This window comes from Gopherus flavomarginatus, chromosome 6, assembly GCF_025201925.1.
Source record: "Gopherus flavomarginatus isolate rGopFla2 chromosome 6, rGopFla2.mat.asm, whole genome shotgun sequence".
In the NCBI taxonomy this organism is placed as follows: Eukaryota; Metazoa; Chordata; order Testudines; family Testudinidae; genus Gopherus; species Gopherus flavomarginatus.
In genome coordinates, this window is record NC_066622.1 from 77,652,743 (window position 1) to 77,666,013 (window position 13,271).

The 13,271-nt window shown below is 38.9% G+C and overlaps 1 protein-coding gene across 28 annotated transcripts in view; it reads right to left on the bottom strand.

Annotated features, from left to right (window-relative positions):
- Window positions 1–13,271, bottom strand: part of KCNMA1 (potassium calcium-activated channel subfamily M alpha 1) — an 886,632-nt gene that overhangs the window by 472,068 nt on the left and 401,293 nt on the right. The window lies entirely within an intron of this gene.

Here is a 13,271-nt window from a genome sequence, read left to right on the forward strand (position 1 = left end):
ACCACAAATACAAAAAACAGTAAGGGCACCACAAAAATCTCCATGTCTAAACAGCAAAGCAAAAGAGGAAGCTAGAGAAAAAGAGAGATCTTTTAAAAATTGGAAGTCAAATCCCACTAAGGAAAATAGAAAACAACATATACTTTTGCACTTGGCTTGTCAGAGTCTAAATTAGGCAGGCCAAAATAGAATTCAAAGAGCAACTCACAAAAGACAAAAAATAAATAAATAATCCAGCAGATTTTTTTTTTTTTTTTAAAGTACAACAGAAGCAGGAAGCTGGCCAAACAATCAGTGGGGACACCAGATGATCAAGGTGCTAAACAACCACTCAAGGAAGACAAGGCCATTGCAAAGAAACTAAATGAATTCTTTGCCTCAGTCTTCACTGCGGAGAATGTGAGAGGGATTCCCACATCTGAGCCATTCTTTTTAGGTGACAAATGTGAGGAACTGTCCCAGTACAGGTGGTTTTGGAACAAATTGATAAATTGAACCATAATAAGTCACCAGAACCAGATTGTATTCACTCAAAAGTTAGGAAGGAACTGAAATATGAAATTGCAGAACTTCTAACTGTGATATGTAACATATTGCTGAAATCAGCCTCTCTACCAGATGACTGGAGGATAGCTAATGTGACCAAATAAATAAATAAATAAATAAAGTATTAAAAGGCTCCAGATATGAACCTGGCAATTACAGGCCAGTAAACCTAAATTCATTGCCAGGCAAATTGGTAGAAACTATAGTAAAGAATACAATTATCATATATATAGATGAACATGATTTGTTGGGGAATAATCAATATTGCTTTTTTAAAGGGAAATCATCCCTCATCAATCTATTAGAATTCTTTGAGTGAAAAAGAGGTAACTGAGGGGGGATATGATAAAGGTTTATAGAATCATGAATGGTCTGGAGAAAGTGAAGGAGGAAGTGTTATTTATCCCATTGCATAACACAGGGATCACCCAATGTAGCAAATTTAAAACAAATTATCAAGAAGTACTTCTTCACACAAAACACTGTCAACCTGTGGAATTCGTTGCCAGGAGATGTTATGAAGGCCAAAAGTATAACTGGGTTCAAAAAAGAATTAGATAAATTCATGGAAGACATGCCCACTATTGTATAATTTATCAATGGCTATTAGCCAAGATGGTCAGGGATACAACCCCATCCTCAGGGTGTCCCTAAACTTCTGACTGCTAGAAACTGGGATTGGATAACAAGGAGCGGATCACTTGATAAAGTGCTCAGTTCCGTTCACTCCCTCTGAAGCACATGGCACTAGTCATTGTTGGAAAACAGGACGTTGGGCTAGCTGGACCATTGGTCTGACCCAATATGGCCATTCTTATGTTTTTATGGTCTCAACCAAACTGTTCAGTGGACAATACCTATATAGGGTACATATGTTCACGTGTACCTACCTGCTCTATGTTCTCTCAGAAAATTAGCATATATAGGTTGGTGGAGATTGGACATCTAAGATAGTGAATGCCAGTGAAAATGAGGTAGGATCAGAGTCTAAAATATGGAAAGAACAAGTTTAAAAATTACTTCGATAAGTTAGATGTCTTCAAATCACCAAGGTCTGAAGAAATGCATCCTAGAATACTGAAGAAGCTGACTGACGAGATATCTGAACCATTAGCAATTATCTTTGAAAAGTCATGGAAGACTGGAAACATTCCAGAGGACTGGAAAAGGACAAATATAGTGCCGATATATAAAAAGAGAAATAAGGACAACTGGGGGATAGTCGGAAAGATAATAGAGCAAATAATTAAGCAATCAATTTGCAAACACCTAGAAGATAATTAGGTGATAAGTAACAGTCAGCATGGATTTGTCAACCAATAATCATGTCAGACCAACCTGATAGCTTTCTTTGAAAGGGTAACAAGCCTGGTGGATAGGGGGGAAGCATTAGATGTGGTATATCTTGACTTAGTAAGTCTTTTGATACTGTCTCATGTGACCTTCTCATAAACAAACTACGGAAATACAACCTAGATGGAGTTACTATAAGGTGGTGCGTAACTGGTTGGAAAATCATTCCCAGAGAGTAGTTATCAGTGGTTCACAGTCATGCTAGAAGGGCAGAACAAGTGGGGTCCTGCAGGGATAGGTTCTGGGTCCGATTCTGTTCAATATCTTCATCAATGATTTTGATAATGGCACAGACAGTACACTTATAAAGTTTCCAGATGATACCAAGTTGGGAGGAGTTGCAAGTGCTTTGGAGGATAGGATTAAAATTCAAAATGATCTGGACATACTGGAGAAATGGTCTGAAGTAAATAGGATGAAATTCAATAAGGACAAAGGCAAAGTACTCCACTTAGGAATGAACAATCAGTTGCACACACACAAAATGGGAAATGACTGCCTAGGAAGGAGTACTATGGAAAGGGATCTGGTGGTCATAGTGGATCACAAGCTAAATATGAGTCAACAGTGTAATGCTGTTGCAAAAAACAAACAAACATCATTCTGGGATGTTTTAGCAGGAGTATTGTAAGCAAGACACAAGAAGTAATTCTTCTGCTCTACTCCACGCTGATTAGGCCTCAACTGGAGTATTGTGTCCAGTTCTGGGTTCCACATTTCAGGAAAGATGTGGACAAATTGGACAAAGTTCAGAGAAGAGCAACAAAAATGATTAAAGGTCTAGAAAACATGACCTATGAGGGAAGATTGAAAAAATTCAGTTTGTTTAGTCTGGAAAAGAGAAGACTGAGTGGGGACATGATAAAAGTTTTCAAGTACATAAAAGGCTGTTACAAGGAGGAGGGAGAAAAATTGTTCTTCTTAACCTCTGAGGATAGGACAAGAAGCAATGGGCTTAAATTGCAGCCAGGGCAGTTTAGGTTGGACATGAGGAAAAACTTCCTAACTGTGAGAGTGGTTAAGCACTGGAATAAATTGCCCAGGGAGGTTGTGGAATCTCCATCACTGGGGACTTTTAAGAGCATGTTGGAAAAAACCTGTCAGAGATGGTCTGGATAATACTTAGTCTTGCCTTGAGTGCAGGGGACTGGACTAGATGACTGCTTGAGGTCTGTTCTAGTCCTATGATTCTATGATTATTCAGACAAACACTGAAGGCCCAATTCCCTCATGCTTACTCATGATGAGTAGTGCCTCATATCACAAGTAGCCCCATCGAAAGTGACAGGATTACTTGGAAGATACTACTTCATATGAGCAAGGGTGAGAGACTTTGTTCCTAAAAACGCATGCACTTCTCATGTCAATCTACCTAAACACTTATATATACACACAATGCATAACATTTGCATAGTCCAAAATGCTTTACAAATATTTAATAATAAAATATATACGATAGCGAGAGATACATTAATATTAAGCTTTAGAAAAATGGATAAACCTCAAGTTCCAAAGACTTACATTGGGCATGTGCCAGCTAGAAAATAGGAGCTTCTGTCATATTAGTTACTGCTCTTGTATTTAAGTACCCACAGGCATTCTAACAGCAATTTGTCTGCAAATGTCCCAGTACTAATCACGGGGCCAAACACTTGCCTCCAGCACTGCTGTCTTATTCCAAGAAGTGAAACTTTCTCTCTGCTTCCAGGAGTAACATGAGAAACATGGCTACAAGAATCTGGCACACATAACGGATAAATATTCACAAGGCTTCCTGGACTAGTTTGACTACCCTCTAATTTAAGAGCTTTGCTTTCACATACTTTTATTGCATTTTGGGGGAGCTGGGCACATTTAGATTCACTAAGCTAATGAATTGTGGACTGGAAAATTGGAGATTTAGATTCTAGACCTGACTATGCCATTGCTGATTTACTTGGGTGCAGGAGTGGCTCCAGGCACCAAGCACGTGCCTGGGACAGCAAGCCATGGGGGCCGGTGTACTGGTTGCCGTGAGGGCGGCAGTCAGGCTGTCTTCCGCAGCATGTCTGCAGGAGGTCTGCCAGTACTGTGCTTTCAGCAGTAATTTAGTGGCGGGTATGCCGAAGGAAGTGGGACCGGCGGACCTCCTGCAGGCATGCCGCCAAATCCGCATTACCAGCGGACCTCCGGCAGGCATGCTGCCGAAAGCCGCCTGCCTGCTGTGCTTGGGGTGGCAAAATACTTAGAGCTACCTCTGCTTGAGTGGCCTTTAATCTCTCTCTCTCTCTCTCTCCCTCTACCCCCCATCTGTAAAATAAAAAATCACTACTTATCTCCCTCCTACTGTCCCTCACAGGGTTGTTGTGAGAATTTATTAACATTTGTTTATAAAAGTACTTTGACTAGAAATGTTTTTAGTATTGTAATGCACATATATTGCATGGCACAAGGAAGGGTACATTTCTGAATCTGATTGCATAGTTCTTTACTGGAAGACTGGACGGCTAATGGAATTAGTGATGAGATTTGAAGTTGTTAACTTGCAGGCGACAGGTCTGAATCTAACTAAGGTCACTGGTGAACAAAAGTCATTACCATTCAAAGGCTGTTTGGTGGTTGATGTGCAAATGCATTTCCTAATGGACTTGTGTCCATCATCGCAATTTACACCACAACTGGCACTAATTTCTTTTCCCTATTGCTAGCATACTTGGCAGAGAAGCCAAGTTCTGTAGGAGTATGGAGGCTGAAGTAACTTTTCACTATTGGAGCATATCTCTCCTATATTCTGGCAGCAGCTATGTGGAGAAGCTGGCAGTGTTACACTTCCTATGTTCTTTGCTCAGCTCCCAGAGGTCTAATCTATCCCCCTTCACAAACACATTAGAGAAATAAATGTAAAGAGCCCTCCCACAAAAAATAAAACAAATAAAAAACCATCCTCTTATCCAGAAATTTGCTATTTATTCAAAAATTTTAAATTAACACAGAACACCTAGACCTAAACTCAAACTGTTTTCTATGTTTACAAGTCTCCCCCCCCCCTTGTAACTAACCACCACTTTTTTTGCATTTTCGTTCTGGCTGATTCAATTAAAGCTATGTTTTTCTAGCTTATGGAAAGCTTTTGGAAGGGAAAGAATCCCTGTAATGTAACTAGTACAACTGGTTCCCTCTAGTGTCTAGATAACATACAGTGTAGACGCTGTATCATTTTTAATTGGAATCTCTCTACCTTTCTCTGTTCTTTTGGCCACAGTCTCGTATTTGTTTTCTGATCCGCCTACTCTCTACTAAATTTTTCACTGAACTTTCCTCTATACCTCAAATCCCCATTCCAGGGCCTCCTAAATAAAATTCTAAGATATTAATTGTTGAGGCAAACTTCTGAACCCACAATATTTGAATGAATTCAAAACTTGGGAAAATAAATTCACTCATCCCTAATATATTAAAACAAAAACAAACATCATCACGTAAACAGCTTTGGCTGCTAAACAATCACAAAATGACTTAGATTTCTAGTGTGACTAATTAACCTGGTATATAGCATATTACAGTGTAAAGTAATATTAACTGCTATTAGAATTCCCATATAGCGTAAATGTTTACAAAAATATCATGATTAGTATGACCATAGTGCATATCAGAGGAAATGTAGCAATAATATTTCCCACCTATTTCAAAATGTTAACTTTCTACTACTGCAAAATTAAAGTTACAAATGCAAGATGCCAAGAGAAATGCTCAACATAAACCCCCACTGAACTGGTACTGAATTTCACAAAAAAGTAATTTGAATTTCATTGCTATCACAATACTTTCAGGTTGATAGTTCTATTTATTTTTAATTCTTGCAAAAGAGTTAGAAAAATAGAGGCCAAAATAGGATGGTCTTAATTGGCAGCCATTAGACAATGTGTATTACTCATTTAATAAACTCCAAAGAAGCCCCAACCATTGGAGAGGTCTTGGACAAAGGGAGAGGAAACTATAATATCATCACACTCTTAGGTCTCACTCTACCATCTCAAAGTGCTCAACATAAAGCGTGGATTTACTGGCTGATTTTAAAAATCATGCAAGCACAGATACTTTTGTACAACAAAGTGTGTTTCTGGTGAATTTTGATTTAAGTATTACAAAGAGTTCAGAGATGATAATTAAAATGGGCATCAACTTGATGCTGAAGGATCTCGTTCCAGATTTCAGTGCATCTATATCTCTTTTATATCAGAGGGTAGCCGTGTTAGTCTGGATCTGTAAAAGCAGCAAAGAATCCTGTGGCACCTTATAGACTAACAGACGTTTTGGAGCATGAGCTTTCGTGGGTGAATACCCACTTCCTCAGATGCATGCATCTGAGGAAGTGGGTATTCACCCACGAAAGCTCATGCTCCAAAACGTCTGTTAGTCTATAAGGTGCCACAGGATTCTTTGCTGTTTATATCTCTTTTATGTGGTACACAAAGGTGAAAACTACCAAATTATCAGATTCCCTCCAAAGTGGCCAGAAAAATCAAAACAAATGATACATTCAACTGGTTCACACAGATTAGTCATCTGTTAAATGCAAAATCTTTAAAAAGGAGATAGTTATTTTTAAACAAAAATTTAAGCAACAGGAGAAGGAGCATTTTCAAAACTTGGTATGATAAGACATAATTGTGTTTTTTTAAATTTCGATAAAAAAATGTAATTACACTTTACCACATTGCTTGAAACCCGAACACAAAATTATAGTGTTTAAGACATAAGAAACAACTGAAATTGAAGAGAAAGAGAAGGTGGAAAATGAACAGCCTACTTCCACTGTCCTACAGATGAATTACAAGAAGTAAACTTATTTTATAAATGGTGAAAACTTCATAGTAGATTTTAGAATGTCTTTCATCTTTAATAATATAAGGTATCACTGTCTCTCTTTTTAAAGCGTATGATAATGCTTATCTTGATGGTGTTTCTTTAAAATCAAATTTACTGCTGTCACTAATGATCTCTCATTTCAACTGTGAATAGCTTTTTCAACTGGAAGTCCCAATATCTTTGTGGCAATTCTAAACCTTGACCTAAATATCTTGAGAATAGGCAAGCCATTTAAAGAGCTACAGTTAAAGCATTACCTGCAGAGGATTAGATGAGTAATCCAGTTTCATACTAAGCTACAACCTCCATCTAACACAAATGCCACGAACACTTAGGAAAGGTATCTGTACAAAGTAAACAGCAATGGTCTCAACATGTTTTCTACAAAACATGCTGCTCAGCATTTTTGAGCTCATTCAGTAAGTATCATTTTTAATGAGAGCCAACTTTAAGTAGCTTCAATATTTGCACTGCTCTAATGCAGTACATGGAAAACTAGACAGACATGTTTAGAGGTATATTCTCTTTGTAATGCACATATCATTCCCGTGACAGCAACTTAATTGCACTCATTGATCCTATTCAACAGTCCTTACTTAGACCTACTGACACCAGTAAGGAATGCTCAATAAAGCCCACACAAAGGAAAACAACCTCCTTATCTACACATTTTGAGGGTTTTATGTTTATTTAGCAACTGCTTCTTTTTTTATTTACAGTGAGGGGAGTGGCTACTATGGATTACTCCAGAGAGGAAGGATTTAAAGGCAAAGTAGTCATTTAAACTTTTTTTTTTGCTGCCAAATGTACCCCAGTGAATGGAGGAGAAAAAACAAAATCACATGCCATTCTCCCATGTGTCAGTTGCATCATTTTAAATCACCAGCGTTCCATGGAAATAGATACTGTTAAGTCTCAATAGAGTGGTGGTTTTAGTATCATCAACCTCTCTTTTCAAATCACATCTCTTTTTTTTTTTGGTGGTAAAAATGTAGACAAACTACATAAAGTCTTTGAAGATTTAGACCAAAGGTAAATAAATGATACTACAAGATATTTTCTGGTTGGCAAGTTATTTAAGCTTTAGCCAGGCAACAATTTCCCTAGCTGCCCAGCACTACTGAAAACAAACAGTACCTCACACTGCATATCAGCCTTGAGTTTTCATGATGGTCATAGAGATCCATCAGCACACAGCTGCAGTTCTGGCAGGTATTTGTGTCTATATCATAGTTTTAGGTTAAACATCAGCAAACAATGGTGCAGATCCTTAGCCATTGCAAATTAGATTAGCTCTATGATCTGGCCCAGTATTATCATAATGAGATCAATTTTAGACAATAAAAGACTTTGGAAGAGGAAGCTTGTTGGATTATTGCTAGAGCTGTTCCAGAGTAGACTAAATGAACACTTCCAGGTTTAACTTAGGGTGCAAGTTTGCTGTAATGGCACCATTAGATTGGAATCCCTTTGCTATTTCATCCTCTACAATCAAAGCACTTTGCATTCCATGACTCCCTGAAACTCTCTCTTGCTGCAGAATTGTGCTCCAGAAGCTGAGCTTAGATTTTTTTTTCTTAAAAAGGTACGTTTTTAGCTCTTATCATTGCGGATATCCTTGGGAACCAAGTGAAAACTGATGCAAGGTCACATGCCACCTCAGACAACAATTCTGAGATCTCAATCAGGGCAGAATGGCTTCTGCTAGCTAATCTCTGGCAATGATATTTGGCATTTTTTCAAGATGCCACAGAATCCCCCACTGTGCTGCAGTCAAATGCCTGAACATTTTTTCTATCTCCATGCCCACCCTCCAACCAATGGACCAGATTTGGTGATGTATCCTGTCATGTGCCATCTGAGGTACGTTGCGCATACACTAAGCAGATCACTTCAAACTGCTTAGAGACCTCTATTGCATTCAAAATGCCTTTGATGCTTGTAAAAGCCTTCATTGCAGTCCCACACTTCCAGTAAGTTACCAGAGTAAATAGGAATCTGTGTGCTAAACTCACTGCTGGTGTAAGCAGTTGCATCTCCATTGACTTAAGTCACATTGTGCTTGGTTTCACAGTGCTGAGCTGGGCCTAGGAGTCCAAAGCTTTAGGAATTTCCTATAATGAAAAATATTATAACATTTTGATAAATCACCAGCCAATCCTAACAGTTAAATAGCAAGAACTGTTACAATAGGTTCATCTTCCACTCAAAACTCCAGGGACCCTACAGTAAAGCTATTATCCAAGCAAGAAGAATGCTCTCAATATATTGCACGTACACATCAGGGTAGTCGGATGTATTTCTTTTCTAAAACTAAAAGCAAAAAGTGTGACGGCTGCAATACATTAATACATTATCCAGGTTAGCTGACAAACACTAAGTTTATATATTATTATTCAGGAAAAGAATCTCCTTTGCTATGACTTCTGTTTCTTCATTACTAATGTGTGTTAATTACAAAATAAATTTTGAGGGCCCATAATCACAGAAGCATAGAAGGTGAAGGAACCTCGAGAGGTCATCTAGTCCAGTCCCCTGCACTCAAGGAGGAGTAAATATTATAATCTCTGGGTTATGTTAGGAAAGTCAAAAAATGCTTTCTTTAATATGGCATTTAGGAAAATAATGTGATTGTTTCTATACTACCTTTGAAAATGAAGAGAAAATAGTAAAATACATAGCCATGGAACATCTCAGTGGGAGTCCCACTTCAGTTTCAACAAAAAGTAGGAAACCAGTCAGTGTGGCTAGCATTAGTGAGTGCACTACAACGCATGTGAGATCCCAGCTTATTGTGAAATCCTGGAAACAGTGAAGACAACAGCAAAACTCCCCATTGACATCAATGGGGATTTGACTCTCACAATTTATAGCATCTCTAAATAGAATTTAACTTCCTAGATCAGAAGTGACTGTTGCAATACCTGAACGAACAAGGGATGACACAGAGGTAAAGTAACCAACTGTCCAACTACTAGAAGTCCCCCAAAATTATCTACTTAAATTCCCCCTCTTATTTCAAAGGGATCTGCTCTCTCTCTCAGTTGTTGTGCAAGCGCTACTGTCCACTGTGAAACAGCTGCTATATTGAGCTAAAGCAATTTATATAAATAGTTTGCAAAGCACTTCAGGGTACTCAGAAATGAAGGGTGATTATATAAATGCAAGCTAGTACCATGAATCTAGGTTAGTGTTAATTTTTTTGATAAGTATTCTTGGGCATTTCGTGAGGTGCTGACTCTAACCTCCTTCCCTCTCTACTCAAGAGAATTTCACATACAGTGAACCATCAAGTTACACACACCACAGAGACAGGAGCATATCTGATGTTTACAGCTGAAAAGTTGGGAGTCAGAGCTCCTGGGTTCCCTTCCTGTCTCTGCAATAACACAGAGTATTGCAACCTCAGCCAAGTTATTTCACTTCTCTTTGCCTCAGCTTAACCATCTGCACATCAGATATGAGAACACAGGAGTGTTATTTGGCTTATTTTATTAAGTGCTTCTAATAGGGTCAGCACCCATTTCTTGCAAGGCCCCCCTCTGGTTGGGTGTGTCTGCATTCTTTGAGTAAGTAGTCCCAGCCCTGGTATTGGGCCATATCCCCAGAGAGACTTCCCTGGAGACACTATCTTCCTGTGGCCCTCCCAAGGCTCGGTCCCTACTCAGTCCCAGCAGCCATCCTAGAGCTACTTCACTGCTCCCTCAGTCTTTGGCTCAGTCATAGAAACCATCCAGGAGCCCCTTGCTCCTCCTGTCCCTACCAGCAGACAGTCTTTTGTCCTCTTGCTCTACCAGCCAGGCACACAATCCTTTCTTCTCCAGCTCCAACCAGTAACTAACTACTGCTCTGTTCTGCAGCTCCTTTTATAGGGCCCTCTTGGCACCTGATTGGCTGTTCCAGTAGCCCCTCTGATTGGTTGCTTCCTCGCAGCCACTCTAGGCCACTTAGAAGACCTCCCCACTGCTGCTTTCCTGGAACGTGTGTGGTAGAACCCTGTGGCCTCCAGCAGGGGGCCTTTGGGCCTAATCAACATCATCACAGTCTTTTGACTTCCTAGGATGCAAAAGGTATGGGAGGAAGGAAAAGGACTATTTTCCAAAGGTTCAGAGGAGCTATATTTGTCTTCTAGAAAAGGGCGGTCACACACTTCCTTCTGGCTCTCCTATGTCTCTTGTGATTAGATCCATACACTTTCTACTGTAGGTCCAAGGAAACAACATGAACACCTTGCCACAAGCCAGAGGTTCTGCTCAAACACTTGCCATCAGTGTAGGGAATGGAAATAGTACAGACTAGATATAACTATAGAATACTTCTATGATCCCCATAGCTATAATATTTGAACACTCCCTCTTCTCCATTCCCAATGCATTCCCTGTCCTAGAAATGCCTGCTGAAGATCTCAATCAAGTTAACACATCTCTCCTGTTAAATTACAGTATATATCCTCTGCTTGTTTTCTTTCAATGCTGTTCAAATACCTTTAACCCCCAACCTCCCACCTAGGACAGATTTTGAATTTCCTAAAAATTACAGAGGTGACAAATACAGAATCAGGTATCTAGCTATCTAGTATTCATCTATTAAACTCTGCATGCATTTGCTAATCTTGCATTTAAATGGTTTGCTCCTTTTTAAACAGAATGTTATTAAGAATTTTTGGTACAGTTTTTTCCCCCCTCTAATGAAGCATCAAATCTCTTTCACAAACAACAATTCTGGTCACATTCAAATACCCCTACATTCCCTTCAGTACTGCTGCCAGCTTCCTGCTAATGATAAATCACTTAAATGCATTTTCCCTTGCTACATTATCCAACAAAGTTTCAAGAAATGATTTAAAAAGTAACAGAAGTTATAAACTGTAAGTTAAGATAAGAAGCAGTTTGCCACTGTAATTTAATTTATTTACTTGGGCCCAGCAGGAATATAAACCTAATTAAGAAAAAGTCTCAAAATATATCAACAAGTCATTACTTCCCCTGCCAGTAGGGGTGATAGCACCAGATGGAAGGCTCTATCAAATAACTGAGAGCAAATTAAAGAATCACAGAAATCCGACGTGGACAAGTCTAGTGGGTCATCTGGTCAATCACTCTGCTGTTAGTGATTATTCTCTACAGAATATTCTTCAGTGTTTTGTTCAGTCTAGTATTAAATGACGACAGCAAAAAGGACCTACAATGTCCCTAAGGAAATTACTCCACTGTCTAATAGACCTCACTGTTAGGAGGTACACTGTTCTTTATTCTAATACACACATGGGCACATATTTGCTGTTAAAAGACCCCAACCACACTAGACTTCGATTGATACATCATTTTGCTTTCATTTGGTCTTGGATATGTCACAATGTATCTTTTCTTTACAGGGGGACTTCCTATGGAATGGCTGAATTTAAAATATCATTAGCAAAATAACTTCTCATGTGTCATTATATATCTTTAAAGTATTGCATCATGGCTAATAAAAAATGTGACATTCTGTCTTCATTTCAGGTGGAAGACCAAAACATCTCCATTGTACAATCTTTCATAAAAAGTCCAGTGCATGAGTTGTTTCAACCACTTAACTATAAGTGATGCTCAGACTCTTCTGCTTTCTGGCTGAAGAACAAAAACATAAGGGTTTTAAAATTGGAAAGCTGAATGCTTCACATTCATCCTGCTCCTCACTGTACTTTTCCCCAAACTCATACTATCACAGCCAGACTGGGGAGAGTCAGAGAAGCCTTATATCATCAATCTCAGAATGATGGCTGCTTTGGAACATATTCATTAAGTAAAAAGCTCCAATTATGGTAATTGTCCTGTGGGAAAAGAGAGAGAAAATACAGAGCAATGCCTACTGTTAAAATCTGATTGCATTAAACAGGAGATCTAAGCTAAAGATTTTTAATATGGGGAATGTCACTCAATTTTTTAAAGAGATGAGCCTCAGTCACAAAGTTTACATGTAGATCCACATTTTTTCAAAGTTCTAGGGTGTTTGATCCAGGGATTTTGCCTTATTTTATAATTTGTATTAGTGTAGCACCTGGGAGCACTGGTCAGGGACCATTTTGCTAGAAGTTGTACAAACAGAGAACAGAAAGATAGCCCCTGTCCCACAGAGCTTACAGCTTAATAAAAGACAAGAAATAAATGCAGACAGAAAGATGGGGAGGTACAAGGAACAAGTGAGAAAATATTGTCACAGTGGTCTCAGCACACCAACATTCTAATCATTCTCAAGTTTTTTGTAGGCATCACAGCAAAAGAAAGTTTTAAGGAGGGATTTGAAAGAAGACAGTGAGGTTTGCAGGTATTTATAGGGAGCTCCTCCAAAGCCATGGGGGAAAGGCCAGGAGAAAGCACAAAGGTGCCAGTTTGAAAACGTAACAAATGGGGAATGGAGGCTGTCATCATGGGCCAATACGATACAAAAGCCGACCTCTCTATAGTGAATGAGAGGCAATAGGTAGGGATAGGCCTTGAAAGGCACTGAAAGTGAAGACAAGTAGCTTGTGTTGGATGAGATAG